This window comes from Petaurus breviceps, unplaced genomic scaffold (assembly GCF_028583685.1).
Source record: "Petaurus breviceps papuanus isolate PSGF00001 unplaced genomic scaffold, PetGlider_PUasm1.0 685, whole genome shotgun sequence".
In the NCBI taxonomy this organism is placed as follows: Eukaryota; Metazoa; Chordata; class Mammalia; order Diprotodontia; family Petauridae; genus Petaurus; species Petaurus breviceps.
The window spans coordinates 3,211,428-3,225,218 of NW_027186455.1; the positions used below are offsets into that span (position 1 = coordinate 3,211,428).

General features: G+C 39.6%; 1 protein-coding gene and 1 long non-coding RNA gene across 4 annotated transcripts in view; one reads left to right on the top strand and one right to left on the bottom strand.

The window, feature by feature from the left end:
• Positions 1-13,791, bottom strand: part of LOC138174108 (uncharacterized) — a 96,764-nt gene that overhangs the window by 54,752 nt on the left and 28,221 nt on the right. The gene's annotated exons all lie outside the window — the stretch shown is intronic.
• The window catches only part of MYOT (myotilin), an 82,710-nt gene that overhangs the window by 13,121 nt on the left and 55,798 nt on the right, over positions 1-13,791 (top strand). Inside the window, exon 2 of one of the 3 annotated variants that reach the window (XM_069104278.1) lies at positions 11,318-11,480. The exons of the other annotated variants lie outside the window; for them this stretch is intronic. The gene's annotated coding sequence lies outside the window, so the exon portion shown is untranslated. The remainder of the gene's footprint in view (positions 1-11,317; positions 11,481-13,791) is intronic. 3 annotated transcript variants of the gene reach the window in all.

Sequence of the window (13,791 nt, forward strand, 5' to 3'; positions counted from 1 at the left end):
CACTTAGTACTGCTTCTCTCAGATAAATCACTGATTTGTTGTGTGACTCCTTCCCTCGCTGTCCTTGGTATCTTCATCTGTAAAATAAGGGGTTCAACTCCAGTGGTGTCAAACTTCAATAGAAACTAGGGACATTTGTGGGTCCACTTGTGTGACTGAGAAAACTGCATATTCACATCTATGTTCCAGTACATTTTTATTTATTTTGTTAAATGTTTCACAATTACATTTTAATCTGGTTACATCTCAAGTTAAATGGTCACTTTAAGGTTCCTTCTAGCAAGAACATTCTAGTGGCTACAACCTTAAATTTTGATGTAGGAAAGGAAAGGAGGGAAAGTCCTGGAGTGTGGAGCCTAGTAATGATGGTGGTCATGGGAAGGCAGATATGGGGACTTGAAAGAAACTGCAGAAAAACACGGAGCACCTCAGTGGAATCACCAAACTTCATCTACCTCACATTCATGGTTTTATCAAGGCCCTGCCCTCCACAGCCACCTTAAACATCAGTTTAAAACAATGTAAAAACTACAGGTCTCTTTAACTTGGCATAAATAGAAGAATGGTATCTGGAAAAGGTGAGGAGACAGTCCCACTGTCCCCAGCAGACTGTCCCCTGCCCTGGTGGAATCTGCAGAAAGAGAAAGTTTTAAGTTTGATATAAGGAGGACCTTCCTAACAATTAGAGCTATCTCAAAGCCAAAAGAGCTGCCTTGGGAAGCAGTGAGTTCTTCAGTCAGTTGGCACAGTGGGTAGAGCACTGGGTCTGGAGTCAGAAGACCTAAATCCAAATCTGGTCTCAGACACTTACTAGCTGTGTGACTTTGGGCAAATCATTTCATCTTTGTTTGCCTCAGTTTTCTCAGCCATAAAACAGGGATAATGAAAGCGCCAAGATTGTTGTGAGGACTAAATGAGATACTATCTGTAAAAAGCACTTAGCACAATGGCTAGCACTCAAGGCATTGAACCTCAACACTGAAGGTCTTTAAGGAGAGGCTAGAAGCCACTTGTTGGAATGTTGTTAAAAAAAAGTTATTCTTGTCAAGATCTCATCTGACTCTGCAGTCCCTTGCAGCCCTTGCTAATTCAGTGTAGATGAAATTCTCTGTAGGAGCAAGTCATAACTAGGATGGGGCAAATGAACTTTGGCCTGGGTACTAACATGAAAGGGGGAAGGGTGTTCTTCTTCCCCAGGAGGACACTATTTCTTCCCACAATAACCATCAACAATGGTCTCTGCTGACCCTCACTGCTGCAGTAGAGCTGCTGTCTCCCAAGGTCTTGACACTGTGTCACATCTCTCCTGGGCTTACCTTTTCCTCCCACTTTCACAGGGATAAGGGTTAGATCACACCACCACCCCCCACCCCAGGTGCAATGGCTTTCACATTTTTCTGTGCTCTCTTTATACGTGCTCCTCTTCCCCCCCCCCCCCCCCAAGTGTTATTGCCCCAGGTGCATAGTTAGGTTTCTACTTGAAGCACATTGATTGAGGCCCATGAAAATATAGTGTATTTGTTCTTCAACCATTACCCCAAGCCAATTCCAAATCTCAATTTCAAGTGAGTAAAAGAAACTCATTCCTTAAATAAACTCAATCTGACTCGGGCAAAGTAAAGGGAAACAGCTATAATCTAACAGAATATGACATAAACAAATAAACAAACATAGATGAATGAATGAATGAATGAATGAATGAATGAATGAATGAATGAACGAACCAACTTTTGCTTCAATTCACCTTTTGCTATGTAGTGTCTAAATACCTAAGTAGTTGGAGGGCCTAAATTATCTAGATAATGATACCTCTAATTTATTCTGCATGCATAGAAACAATTGCCTAATAATTATAAGTACAATGAGTTTTTCTTTTTAAGGGATAGCTTTAATTAAAAGAATAAAAATAAATAAAAGTTTGTAAGAAGCATTGTTATTCATGAAAAAGAAAAATCTCTACACACTTGTTTAGGAAGGATAAAGAGGTTCAGGAAATGGTAAGCTACAGACTGTTTGCTTATAGTTGCATCTGTCTAAACAAAGAGATAATGTCAAATATTGTGATCTCCTCCCAATAATGAAATGGGGTTATTAGATATTGTTGGGATTTTATCTTGAAAGTTAGATACAACCTCTACCTCCTAGGACTCAGACAGTGTATCTTGGTAGCATGGGAAAAGTTTGTGGTTCAGAATCAGAGGACCTAGACTGAGATTTTGGCTCTGCCATGTACCACCTCTGTGACCCTGGACAAATCAGTTAACGTCTGTGGACCTCAGTTTCCTCATCTGTAAAAAAGATAGGATTGGACTAGAAGGTCTCCAGCGTCCCTAAATCTATGATCCTATGATGATGCTATTAGAAGGGATTAGCCTTTCCACAGATGGGATAGTAACTATAATATTTGGGCTCTTTTGGAAACTAAGTTATCATTCATACCTTCACAATTTCTCTTCTCCCCTTATATGTCTCTTTCCTGACTCAAACTTCCTTCTCTTCTATTTGCCACCATCCTTCACATATTCATAATGTTCATAAAACATTTGTTAAAAAATACATATTAGGGGCAGCCAGGTGGCACAGTGAATAGAGCACCGGCCCTGGAATCAGGAAGACCTGAGTTCAAATCCAGTCTCAGATACTTAACACAAAAACTAGCCCTGTGACCTTGGGCAAGTCACTTAACCCCAATTGCCCTCCAAAAAGCAAAAAAAAAAAAAATACATATTAGCTTCAGTGTATACTAGAGGCTTTCTTTAAAATGTGTAGGATATTACAGATAATCAGAATTAACTACAACTAAGTTGACTTAGCACACAAATTTCTCCCTGAAGCTTCTTAAACAATGTTAAATCAATGTAGATAACCCAAAAAAAATTAATGGTGAATCAGTTACTCTGCTCCTTGAAAATGGGTTTAAAAGATTTCAGTCAATTGTCTCTGGTGGGGGGGGGGGAAGGATTACATCTTCATAGAACTACATAGACTGCTGAGCTTAACTTCAAATATAGATGGAATTCTACTATCAAATGGATGATTGGTGAGATTTCCAAAAAGCTGGAATGATACAAAAAGACTTATCTTCCAGGCATGTGGAATGGGTAGTGCAAAGCCATGGAGACAAGAGATGGAGTGTGTGAGGAAAGGATGCATGTGTGAGGAAAAGAGAAAAGGCCAGTTCAATTGGCAGAGAGCAGGAGAAAGTTTAATGTCAAATGAGAATTTTGAAAGGCTTAAGAAAGATATAAAGCTTAGACAGACTCGGGGGCAGGCTATATGTAAACAGAGGAGTTCACATCTTATCCTACAGGCAATAGGAAGCCTTTGGAATTGGTTAAGTAGGCAAACCACAGGTCAGATACACACATAAGAAAAATTATTTTGGTAGTTGGGTGAACAAGGGTGAGAAGAAACTCAAGGCACATTATCAGTTTTGCAAATCACACCAACCTTCAAAGGATAATTGACACATTGGATGGACCAAGTCAGGATACAAAAAGATCTTGACAAACTAGAATTATGGGCTGAATCTAATAAGATGAGATTTAACAGAGATAAATGTGAAGGAGTAGTCTTAGATTAAAAAAAAATCATAGGCATAAGCTAAGGGCAGTAAGGGTGGGCCGCAGTTCACGTGAAAAAGATGTGGGGATGTTCAACATGAATCAGCAGTGCATGAGCATGGTCATCAAAAGAGTTAACACAACTTTAAGCTGTGCTATGGAAGGCCAGCATCCACTATAAAGCAAAGTAGGTGAGACAGCCAAATGTACTCTACCCTGATCAAGATCAGCTGGAGCATTCTGTTCAGTTCTAGGATCATATATGAAAATGGGCACTGACAAGCAGGACTTGTTTAGAGGACAGCAATCAGGTTAGTAAGACTTGGATTTGAGAACACCAAATGAGGACCATTTGAAAGAACCAGGGATATTTACCTGTAGAAGAGAAGACTTGGGCTCATTAAAGCTATCAAAAGCATTTGAAGGCTGTCACGTGAAAGGATTAAAACTTGTTCTACTCTGCTTCAAAGAGCAGGACCAGGAGCAGTGGGTGGAGGTTGCAGAGCAATAGATTCAATCTTGATGCAGGAAAGAAAAAAAAAACTTCAAAAATTGTACCAGCTGTCTTAGAATGTAGTGGGTTCTGACTCATCACAGGTGTGCCAGCAAAGACTGGATGACCACTTCTTGAGAATGTTGTGGCCAAGATTCTTATTTAGGCATTGGTTGGAGTAGTTGATCTCTGAGGTTCTTTCTAGTTCTGAGATTCTGTGATCCTTCAGACTTTGACACATTAACACATGTAAAGTATGACACAGAGCTAAGCCTACCTCTAATGCTATTCTTAAATATAAGCTTTTCCTTCCCCTCCTCCCTTTTTTTTTTAATAAAAAGAGTTTATTTCAGAGCTTTAAAATGTTTCTTTTTTCTTTAAAATAAGTTTCATATTTAATTTTTATGACCCATGGACATTAAATTAATATTTTCTAGCCCTTGTCTTATGGCCAGCCCAGAAGGGGGGCTAACATAACCCTTTAGCCATCCTGGCTCTCCAGGCAATGTTAGAATGTCATCATTGTTGTTTGTGTACTGGGCATGCACGATCTGTATGTATCTTGTAATCTTTCCAGAGTAAGGTGGCAAAGGTCTTGGATTCTCCATGCGGTGCAGTCTAATTCTGTCCCCTTTACAAAGAGCTCAAGTTGCACTCAGCAAAGGTTACCATTTACGTGAGACATGGAGCCTGCTAGAATAACTCACTACCAAGGTAAAACCACAGCTGTTTATTCTCTCAAGGGCATCCCAGCTCTGCATCAAAATCAACAAGGAACACTTTAGCAAGGCTTATTTTCAGGGACCTTGGAGTTCCTCTAAAATTCCCCAACCTTGTCTCTTTACTGCCCTGCCACTGAGGAGTGTGGTATCAAGGCCAATCAGGCAGAAAGGGATTTTTATTTTCTCAGAAGTTAAGCATGAATTTATTGAGTTTGTTTATTAATAATAAATTATCTAAATTACAATGTTAAATAATAAATTATTAAAAGAAGATATTTATTAAGTATTATTAAGTTTTTATTAAGTTTCTACTAGGACTAAGACCTTTGGTAAATGCTGGAATCACAGAATTTTGGAGCTGGAAGGAACCACAGCAGCCATTTAGTCCAATCTATAACAGAAAGGAATTCTTACTATAATATACTGAGAAAGGCATCATCCAGCTTTGTATAAAGAAATCCAACGAGAGGAATCCACTATCTCCCATACTAGCCCATTCCACTTTTGGGTGCTCTAATTATTACGAAGTTTTTTTGTTGTCTTTGTTTTTTCCTGATATTGTCTAAATTTTCATTATTAAAACTTCCAACCCATTTTTAAAACCCTTTAGCTCACTCCCACCCAGTCCTATTCACCCCATTAGGGAAAACCTATAGGATTCAGAATAAAAGGTTCCTGTGACCCCAGCTTGAGCATTAAATGTCTGGGTCCTCTCTAGCTTCAAATATTATTCCTCTTCAGTTTTTTTAATGTCTTTTTTTCTTTTCCCTGACCCAAAACTACTTGTCTCATAAGAGTGTTTGAGGGCTAGTCTCTCCAACTAACACAATTAAAAAAAAAACTTTTAGGCAGCCTCAGTATACCATGCTAAGATCCCAAATGGTCTCCACAGCATCCCAATTAACCTTTTGAACATTGACCATGGGCAAGAATGGACACAATGCTTTCCAATATGGCAGTCAAAGCTACCACTTAGGTAGATTTGGACTAATTGAATGACCAAATTTCCAAAATGCACTTACATTCGCTATAGCATCTACCAACCATTTCTCCAGTCCAGTAAGGAACTTTCAATCACTTTTCTCATTCCTAAAAATCACATGATACATGTGCAAAACTGCTTTAAGGCCACACAATATCTTCTGTGTGCTTCTTCTGATTACACAAATACATAGAATCTAGAATATAACCCAGAGGTAAGGAACTGGAGCTCAAAAGCTCTAGTGCCTGGAGGTCCATAAACTAAAAATAGTGTACTATCATCTCTCCTACTGACCTGTTGGTATGCCTGAAATTTGAACAGAATTTTGAAAACCCTAAGAAAGAAAGAGCCTTAAAAGGCACAGCTTGGCATAATAGAAAGAACCAGCCTTGAAGGCAAAAAGACTTTGTATAACCCTGGACAAATTATTTAACATCTCAATGCCCCTAGGCAGCTCTCCAAAATTACAAGCTAGAGAAGAGTTACCTATATGTATTGATAGAGTTCTCAATATCAACTAAATCACAGATCAGAAGAAGGAAGGGGAAGAAGGGGGGGGGGAGAAAGGGAAAAAGAAAAAGGAAAAAAGGAGAAAGGAGAAAGGGAAGAAACAGGAAAAAGGGAGAAAAAAAAACAGAAAAAGAGGGAAGGGAAAGTGGAAAAGAGGGAAAAGGGAGGAAGAAAGAGGGAAAAGAGGAAAAGAGAAGAGGGAAAGAAGAGAAGAACTGGGAGAGGGAAAGAGGGAAATATAGAAAAGAGGGGAAATGGAGGTGAAAAGAAGAAAAGAGAGAAAGAAGTGGGGGAAAGAGGAAAAGAAGGGGAAAGAGGGAAAAAATAGGGGGAAAAGGGAAAGAGGAAAAGGAAAGAAGGAAAAGGGGAAAAAGAGGAAAGAAGGAAAAGGGGAAAACAAGGAAAGAAGGAAAGGAAGAAAAGAGGAGAAAAGAGGCAAAGAGGGGGAAAGGAAGAGAGGAAGGGAAAAGGAGGAAAGAAGGAAAGGGGGAAAAGAGACTAAGAAGGAAAGAAAAGCTCTCAAATTTTAGCAGCTAGGAGGGGCCGTAAAGATATCTAGGCTAAGAGCCTCATTTTATATATGGAAAAACTTGAGGCCCAGGAGGTTAACAGAGAATTGCCCCAAATCTCACAGCTGTCACTGATTAGCCAGGAATAAAAGCCCAGGGGCTCTTTCCATTACATTATATAAGGGCTCGGTGATTTGAGCTGTTTGTACTCTTCTCAGGTGTTGGATATTTAAGTCAGTGGCTGGCCCAGAGTAGGATTCAAAGCTATTGCTACCAACTCCCACTGAGTGCTTCTACTTCAGTTCAATTAAATAAACATTTATGAAGTGCCTACTGTATATAGCTCTGTGACCCTGGGCAAATCACTTAACCCTGTTTGCCTCAGTTTCCTCAACTGGAAAATGAGCTGCAGAAGGAAATGACAAACCATGATAGTACCTTTGTCAAGAAAATCTCCAAGGGGGGTCATAAACAGTCAGGCACAACTGAAAAACAACTAAACAAGGAGGAAGGGAGGGAGACAGAGAGAGAGAGACAGAGACAGAGAGAGAGAGACAGAGAGACAGAGACAGAGAGAGAGAGAGGCAGAGAGAGAGAGAGACAGAGACAGGGAGAGAGGCAGAGAGAGAGAAAGAGAGAGAGAGACAGAGAGACAGAGAGAAAGAGAGAGAGAGAGAGAGAGAGAGAGAGAGAGAGAGAGAGAGAGAGAGAAAGAGAGAGAGAGAGAGAGCGAGCATTGTGCTACATGCCAGAGAGACTTCTATTTTAGAGAAGACATACTTCCTACCCTTAAAGATCTTCCCAGTAGGGAGATATGATACATATACAATAACTATCACATATACTGTAATATGTATCATAACATAATAAGTAGAATCATAGTATTCAAGCTAAAAGGTATCTTAGAGAACATTTTTTGGGGGGCAAACAGGGTTAACTTGCTTAGGGCCACACAACTAGTAAGTATCTGAGGGCAAATCTGAAGTCCATTCCTCCTGTTTCCAGGGAAGGTGATCTATCCACTATGCCACCTTAGAGAACATTTTTGCAAGTGAGAAAACTGAGGCCCAGAGAGCTGACGGGATTTGCCCAGAGTCTCACAATCAGCAGACCTAGGATTTGAATCCAATTTCTCTGATGCTCAAAAAATTGAGCACACTTTCTCAGTACATTAGAGAAGTGCAAATAAAGTACTCCATCAGCTTCAAAGAAAATGTTTGTTCTTGACAGGAGGGATCAAAGAAGTCCTCGTGGGAGAGGGAACTTATACGTGGGGTTTCACAGGAAAGGAAATCAAGAAGAGGAAACAAGAGACTAGGTCTCATGGTCTGCCCTGGCATTTCTCCCATGATGTTAGACTGTCTTTGCCCAGAAGAAGACATTCCTGATATGTGGAAAAGATCCACATGACCTTTCTTATAATGGGAGAACTCCCAGGCTGCTGAAGGAAATAAAGCTTGGCTTTTCTCCTATTTTCTCCCTCTTCTAGCAAACAGTTGAAAAGTTATTGGCTCCAAGTTGGATATAGAAACATGAACACCCAACTTATACCAGCAATGCTTCCAGGGTTTCCTATGGAAAGAATCATGAGCCTCAGGCCAGATTGACATATTTCTTCCAAAATGTTCTGGTAGCTATAATACATTCTTTTAGTTAAATCCCACATTTTCATGAGCATTCCATCCTTTCCTTACTGAATTACCTGGTTGTTCATCTTCTGTTTGAATGAAAAGAATAACGGATTTTGTGAGGAAACACAGATTCAATATCGGTTTTGCTACTTGTGTGGCTATGGACAACTTCTCTCTGGCCTTCAGTTTCTTTGTCTCTAAATGAGGAGGTGAGACTAGATAAGTTTTAAGGTCGCTTCCAGCTCTACCTTTTTGACTCTGGGTTCCCTCGGAGGATTCCAGCCTATCTTAGTTAATGCAGTTAGTAGACGCAAGCAAAGTATGAATTGTCATATTAGCCAACAAATAAGGCACCACCAAGGTAGGTAATATAATTATAATTAATCTGTCAGTCATTCAATAAGCATTCTCCTGGCTCAGAGAATGTAACAACCTTCTTGACCCACTGCCCAATCACAAAGTATCTCCTGAAAAACAAGCCTCCCACCACAGGCTCCAGGTGCACTTAAGCCTATTAAATGGCCTAGAGGCAGGGAAGATCTTATACAATACAATCTTAGAAAGATGGCAACAACATAAATTTACATTTCCATTATAGATTTATAAACATTGGGTATGTGAGGTGAATGAGAATGAAGGCTAACTGAGTCTTTGAGCCTGGGTGACCAAAAGGGTGTTTGGAAAAGGGGAGGATTTGGGGGAGAAATAATGAATTTTGTTTTGGATATGTTGCATTTGAGATGCCTACAGGTCATCAAGATTGAAATGTTCATTGGGCAGTTGGTGTTTGGGACTGGGACTCAGGATACATAAAGAGAATAATTGGACCCATTGGGGACTATAATATTTGTAGAGCTCACCACACAGAGTTGTTATGAGGATCAAATGAGATAAAACATGGAACCACTTTACAAACCTTAAGGGATTGTATAAATGACAGTTACTATTATTCTAGTTTAAAAGTAAAATAATAATAATAATTAAACCCATGGGAAGCTAACAAAATTTTTTTAAAAATCACCAAGATAATATAGAGGGAGAGAAGAGGGCCTAGGACTGAACCTTCAGAGACACTCATGGTGAATGAACATGACCTAGATGACTCTGCAAAGGAGGTTGAAAAACAGACAGTTAAGATAACCAGGAGAGAGTGGTGTCATAAAAAACACAGAGAAGAGGCAGTGTCTAAGAGATGATGATGATCAGTAGTGCCTAACGATCACAGTCAAGAATAATGAAGGTATATTTTAACCTAAAAAAAAGTGTGTATATATATATATAATCACAGCAACTTCAAACACTCAGATTGTATGCCAAACAGCTCAAAATGTGCATGCTATGGGCCTGTGGAATGGACCGATAGTCTGGGAATCTGGGAGTCTTCCATTAATCTGATTCAATAAACATTTCCTAAACACCTATTAATGGGCAGGACATTGTGGAGGAAGGAAGGAAGGAAGGAAGGAAGGAAGGAAGGAAGGAAGGAAGGGAGGGAGGGAGGGAGGGAGGGAGGGAGGGAGGAAGGAAGGAAGGAAGGAAGGAAGGAAGGAAGGAAGGGAAAAAAGAAACAGAAAAAAAATTCATGGTCTAATCCTTCCACATGCCAGCCTTTCAAAAATTCTTAAGATGACTATCATGTCCTCCCACCTTGAGTTTTCTCTATTCCAGGCTAAACACCCCCAGCTTCTTCAGCCAACAGATTCCTATAGCAAAGACTGAAGATTCTTTACCATTCTGTTTAGAATCTTCTGGATGGTCTCCAGCCTATCCAGGTCTCTCTTAAAATATGTCAGCCCAAACTGAACATGATGCTGGTATGAACAGGGCAGAGTACAAAAAGACTTCCTGAATCTTTGTAACCTACACCCCTTTTCATGATGTCTAAGTTAGCATTAGTTTTTTTGGCTGCCCTAGCACCAGACCCTTTTTAGAATACCTTACTATTCAATTATGCCTTCTGCCATCTTGGACTTACAAAGTTGATTTTTTGAATAATAAAAAGGATTTTGAAACATTCTTAGAAAGAAAACTAGACTTAAGAAATCATTTGCTTCTCAAACAACCCAAACAATGGAAATATAAGGATAAACAAACACAGCAACAACAAATTAACAAGAGAAACCATTTTGAGACTTCTTTCTAAATACATGAGACAAGAATGAAAGCAATGATGAAATAGGCTTAAAAAATCATGGAATAAAACAATAACAACAATCTACTGGTGAATCAGTGTTTTGGGGACTAAATTATAAAGTGGGAGGATGCTTAAAAAGGGGGGTGAGAGGAAAATGATAGAGGGGAATATGTGATGTAACTTAATTAAGTCAAAGGTCAATAATGAAGGGAAAATAACTCTAGTAGTCTCTCAGGAAGAAAATGGCTTGTAGGAGAGTGAGTGAAGAGGTAGAAAGAGAAGGATTGACAACGGGGAAAGGGAAAACCTTGTTTCAGTGGTGGGAGGGGATACTACTAATGAATGCTCCAATGGAAGAAGAGATATAGTCTATAAAGAGAGATAGGAATCTTAACAATATTATCTGCAGAGATTTGGTGCATAGGAAGGCCACTCACCATACCTCAGTGCTCCTGGGGGTCAAATGACATCCAGAAAAGTGGAAGGGCATGGATTTTGCGGCAAGGGAGGGCAAAAATGAATAAAGGGAAGAAACAGCTCAATAATGAAATTGCATAATTAAAGACAAAGGAAGAATCCTACCACAGGACAATATTGTCTTGATCTCCTGAAGGAACTGCTATTTTCCTAATAGTGAGGCACAATAGAAGAAAGGGGGCCAGAAGCAAGCTCTACAAGTCAATAACAGAAACTATTTAAAAGAACTAACCTTAAATAGGTACCGTGTTTCCCCGATAGTAAGACACTGTCTTTTTTTTTTTTTTTTTTGAAAGAAAAACACCAGAGGGCTTATTTTCAGGGGAGGGCTTATGTTGTCCTGCCTCAGCTCTCTTCCCTGGCACTGCTCTCAATGGCGCCAGCAAGCAAATCACTGGGGAAGAACAGGATGACGTGCTCACTGATGAAGCTCTGATTGGATGCAGCTCGGAGGGCGGCGTGAGTTTCACGGGGGAGGGGGGGGGGACACAGTGCATACAGAGGGAACCGTAATGTAGCGTGTACTGCAGGGGATCAACTTCACTACAGTAGCAATCTCAATAGGGCTTATTTTCGGGGATGGGCTTATTTTAGAGGAATTTTATACAGTAAGGGGAGGGCTTCTTTTCGGGATAGGTCTTATTATCAGGGAAACACGGTACCTGAAAAGTTTTAATTCCATGAAGAATTCTGAGAATAAGAGACTAAATCAGTATATAGGAAATTGTTCTTCTCTATCTCTGTCATATACTAATATCATGGAATGGCACTGTAAGAAGCTATTAATATATGGAATTCTGAGTACATGAAAAGATTTGCATGAACTTGTACACAATAAATAGAACTAAGAAAATAATATACAATAATGAAAATAAAAACACCACTAAAAAGCAAAAAAAAAAAACCCAAAGATGATTTTTTTGAACCTAAATGTAAGACTTCATATTTATTCTTAGCAACTCACTAGGCAGCTAGGTTGCTCAAGGGACAGACCACCAGACCTGGAGTCAGGAATTTTGTTTAGTTGTTTTCAATCATGTCTGATTCTTTTTGTTTGCTTTTTGGGGGGAGGGCAATTGGGGTTAAGTGACTTGCCCAAGGTCACACGGCTAGTTTTTGTGTTAAGTGTCTGAGGCCAGATTTGAATTCAGGTCCTCCTGACTCCAGGGCCAGTGATGTATTCACTATGCCACCTAGCCACCCCCATGTCTGATTCTTTATGACCCCTTTTGGGGTTTTATTGGCAAAGATATTGGGGGGATTTGTCATTTCTTTCTCTAGTTCATTTTATTGATGAAGAAACAGAAGCAAACAGGGTTAAGTGCCACACAGCTAGTAAATGTCTAAGGTCAAATTTGAACTCATCTACTCAATCCACTGAACCACCTATCTGCCCAGCACGCATGCACACAAAAAACATAGAATGTGAGAAATAGTATGCTTCAATCTGCATTCAGACTCCAGCAGTTCTTTCTCTGGAGGTTGATAATTTTTTCATCATTAGTCGTTGGGAATTGTCTTGGATCATTGTATTGCTAAGAAGAGCCAAGTCATTCACAGTTGATCACTGTATAGTATTGCTTTTACCCTGTATAATGTTCTGGTTCTGTTCAGTTCACTTTGCATCAGTTCATATGAGTCTTTCAAGGTTTTTCTGAAGTCTGCCTGCCCATCATTTCTTATAGCACAGTAATATTCCATTACAATCATGTACTCCAACTTGTTCAGCCATTCTCCAAATAATGGGCATCCCCTAAATTTCCCATTCTTTGCCACCACAAAAAGAGTTGCTATAAATAATCTTGTACAAACAGGTCTTTTCCCCTTTAAGTAAACCACTTTGCAAACCTTTCAGTGATACTAAAACCACCTTATTAAATTCATTCCAGTTCTCTAGCCTGTCAAGATCTTTTTAGGTTCTAATCTGCCATCCAGTCTCTCAGCTATCCCTCTCAGCTTTATGAGCATACCATGTATGTCTTTTTTCAAGTTATTGGCAAAAATCTTAATCATCACAGAGTCAAGCATAGACCTCTGCATACGCCACTGAAGACATCCTACCAACCTGATATTAAATCATCACCAACAACTAATTCTTACATTATCTATTTGCATTACCAGCTAGTCTACATCTTCCTAGATTTCCACCAGAATAATATTAGATGTGGTATTTTTTTTCAAAGTCTTTAAGTGCTATAACATTTACCCTTATACCTGTCTGAACATTCCTTCTCATTCTCCTTTGCTGGATCTTCATCTAGGTCACACCCACTAATGGGTGGGTGTCCCTCAAGGCTCTGTTCTGGGCCCTCTTCTATTCTCTACCTGTAGGAGTTTACTTTTTCTCATGGATCTCAATTTATTCAGATGACTCTCAGATCTATTTTTCTAACCCTAACCTTTCTCCTGATCCACAGTCCCAAATCACCAAATGCCTATTGGAAATCTCAAACTATACATCTTATATACATCTCAAACTCAACATGTTCAAAATTGAACTAATTATCTTTCTCCCAAAACTATCCCATCTTCCTGACCTCCCTATTACTATAGAGGGTAACACTCAAGGTCATCCAGGCTTGATGTCATCCTTGACTCCTGTAGCAGCAAGCACCCCAAGCATCCTCAGGGTGGCTGTCAACACAGGTTCTTGGATCTGCTTTGGAAAGCAACTCAAAATGGGTTAACAAGCTTACTTTAATCAGTCAAATATGTATCTTTTACCTAGTTCAGGGGGAAAAGGTCAGCACCCTGAACTTCAGAATATACA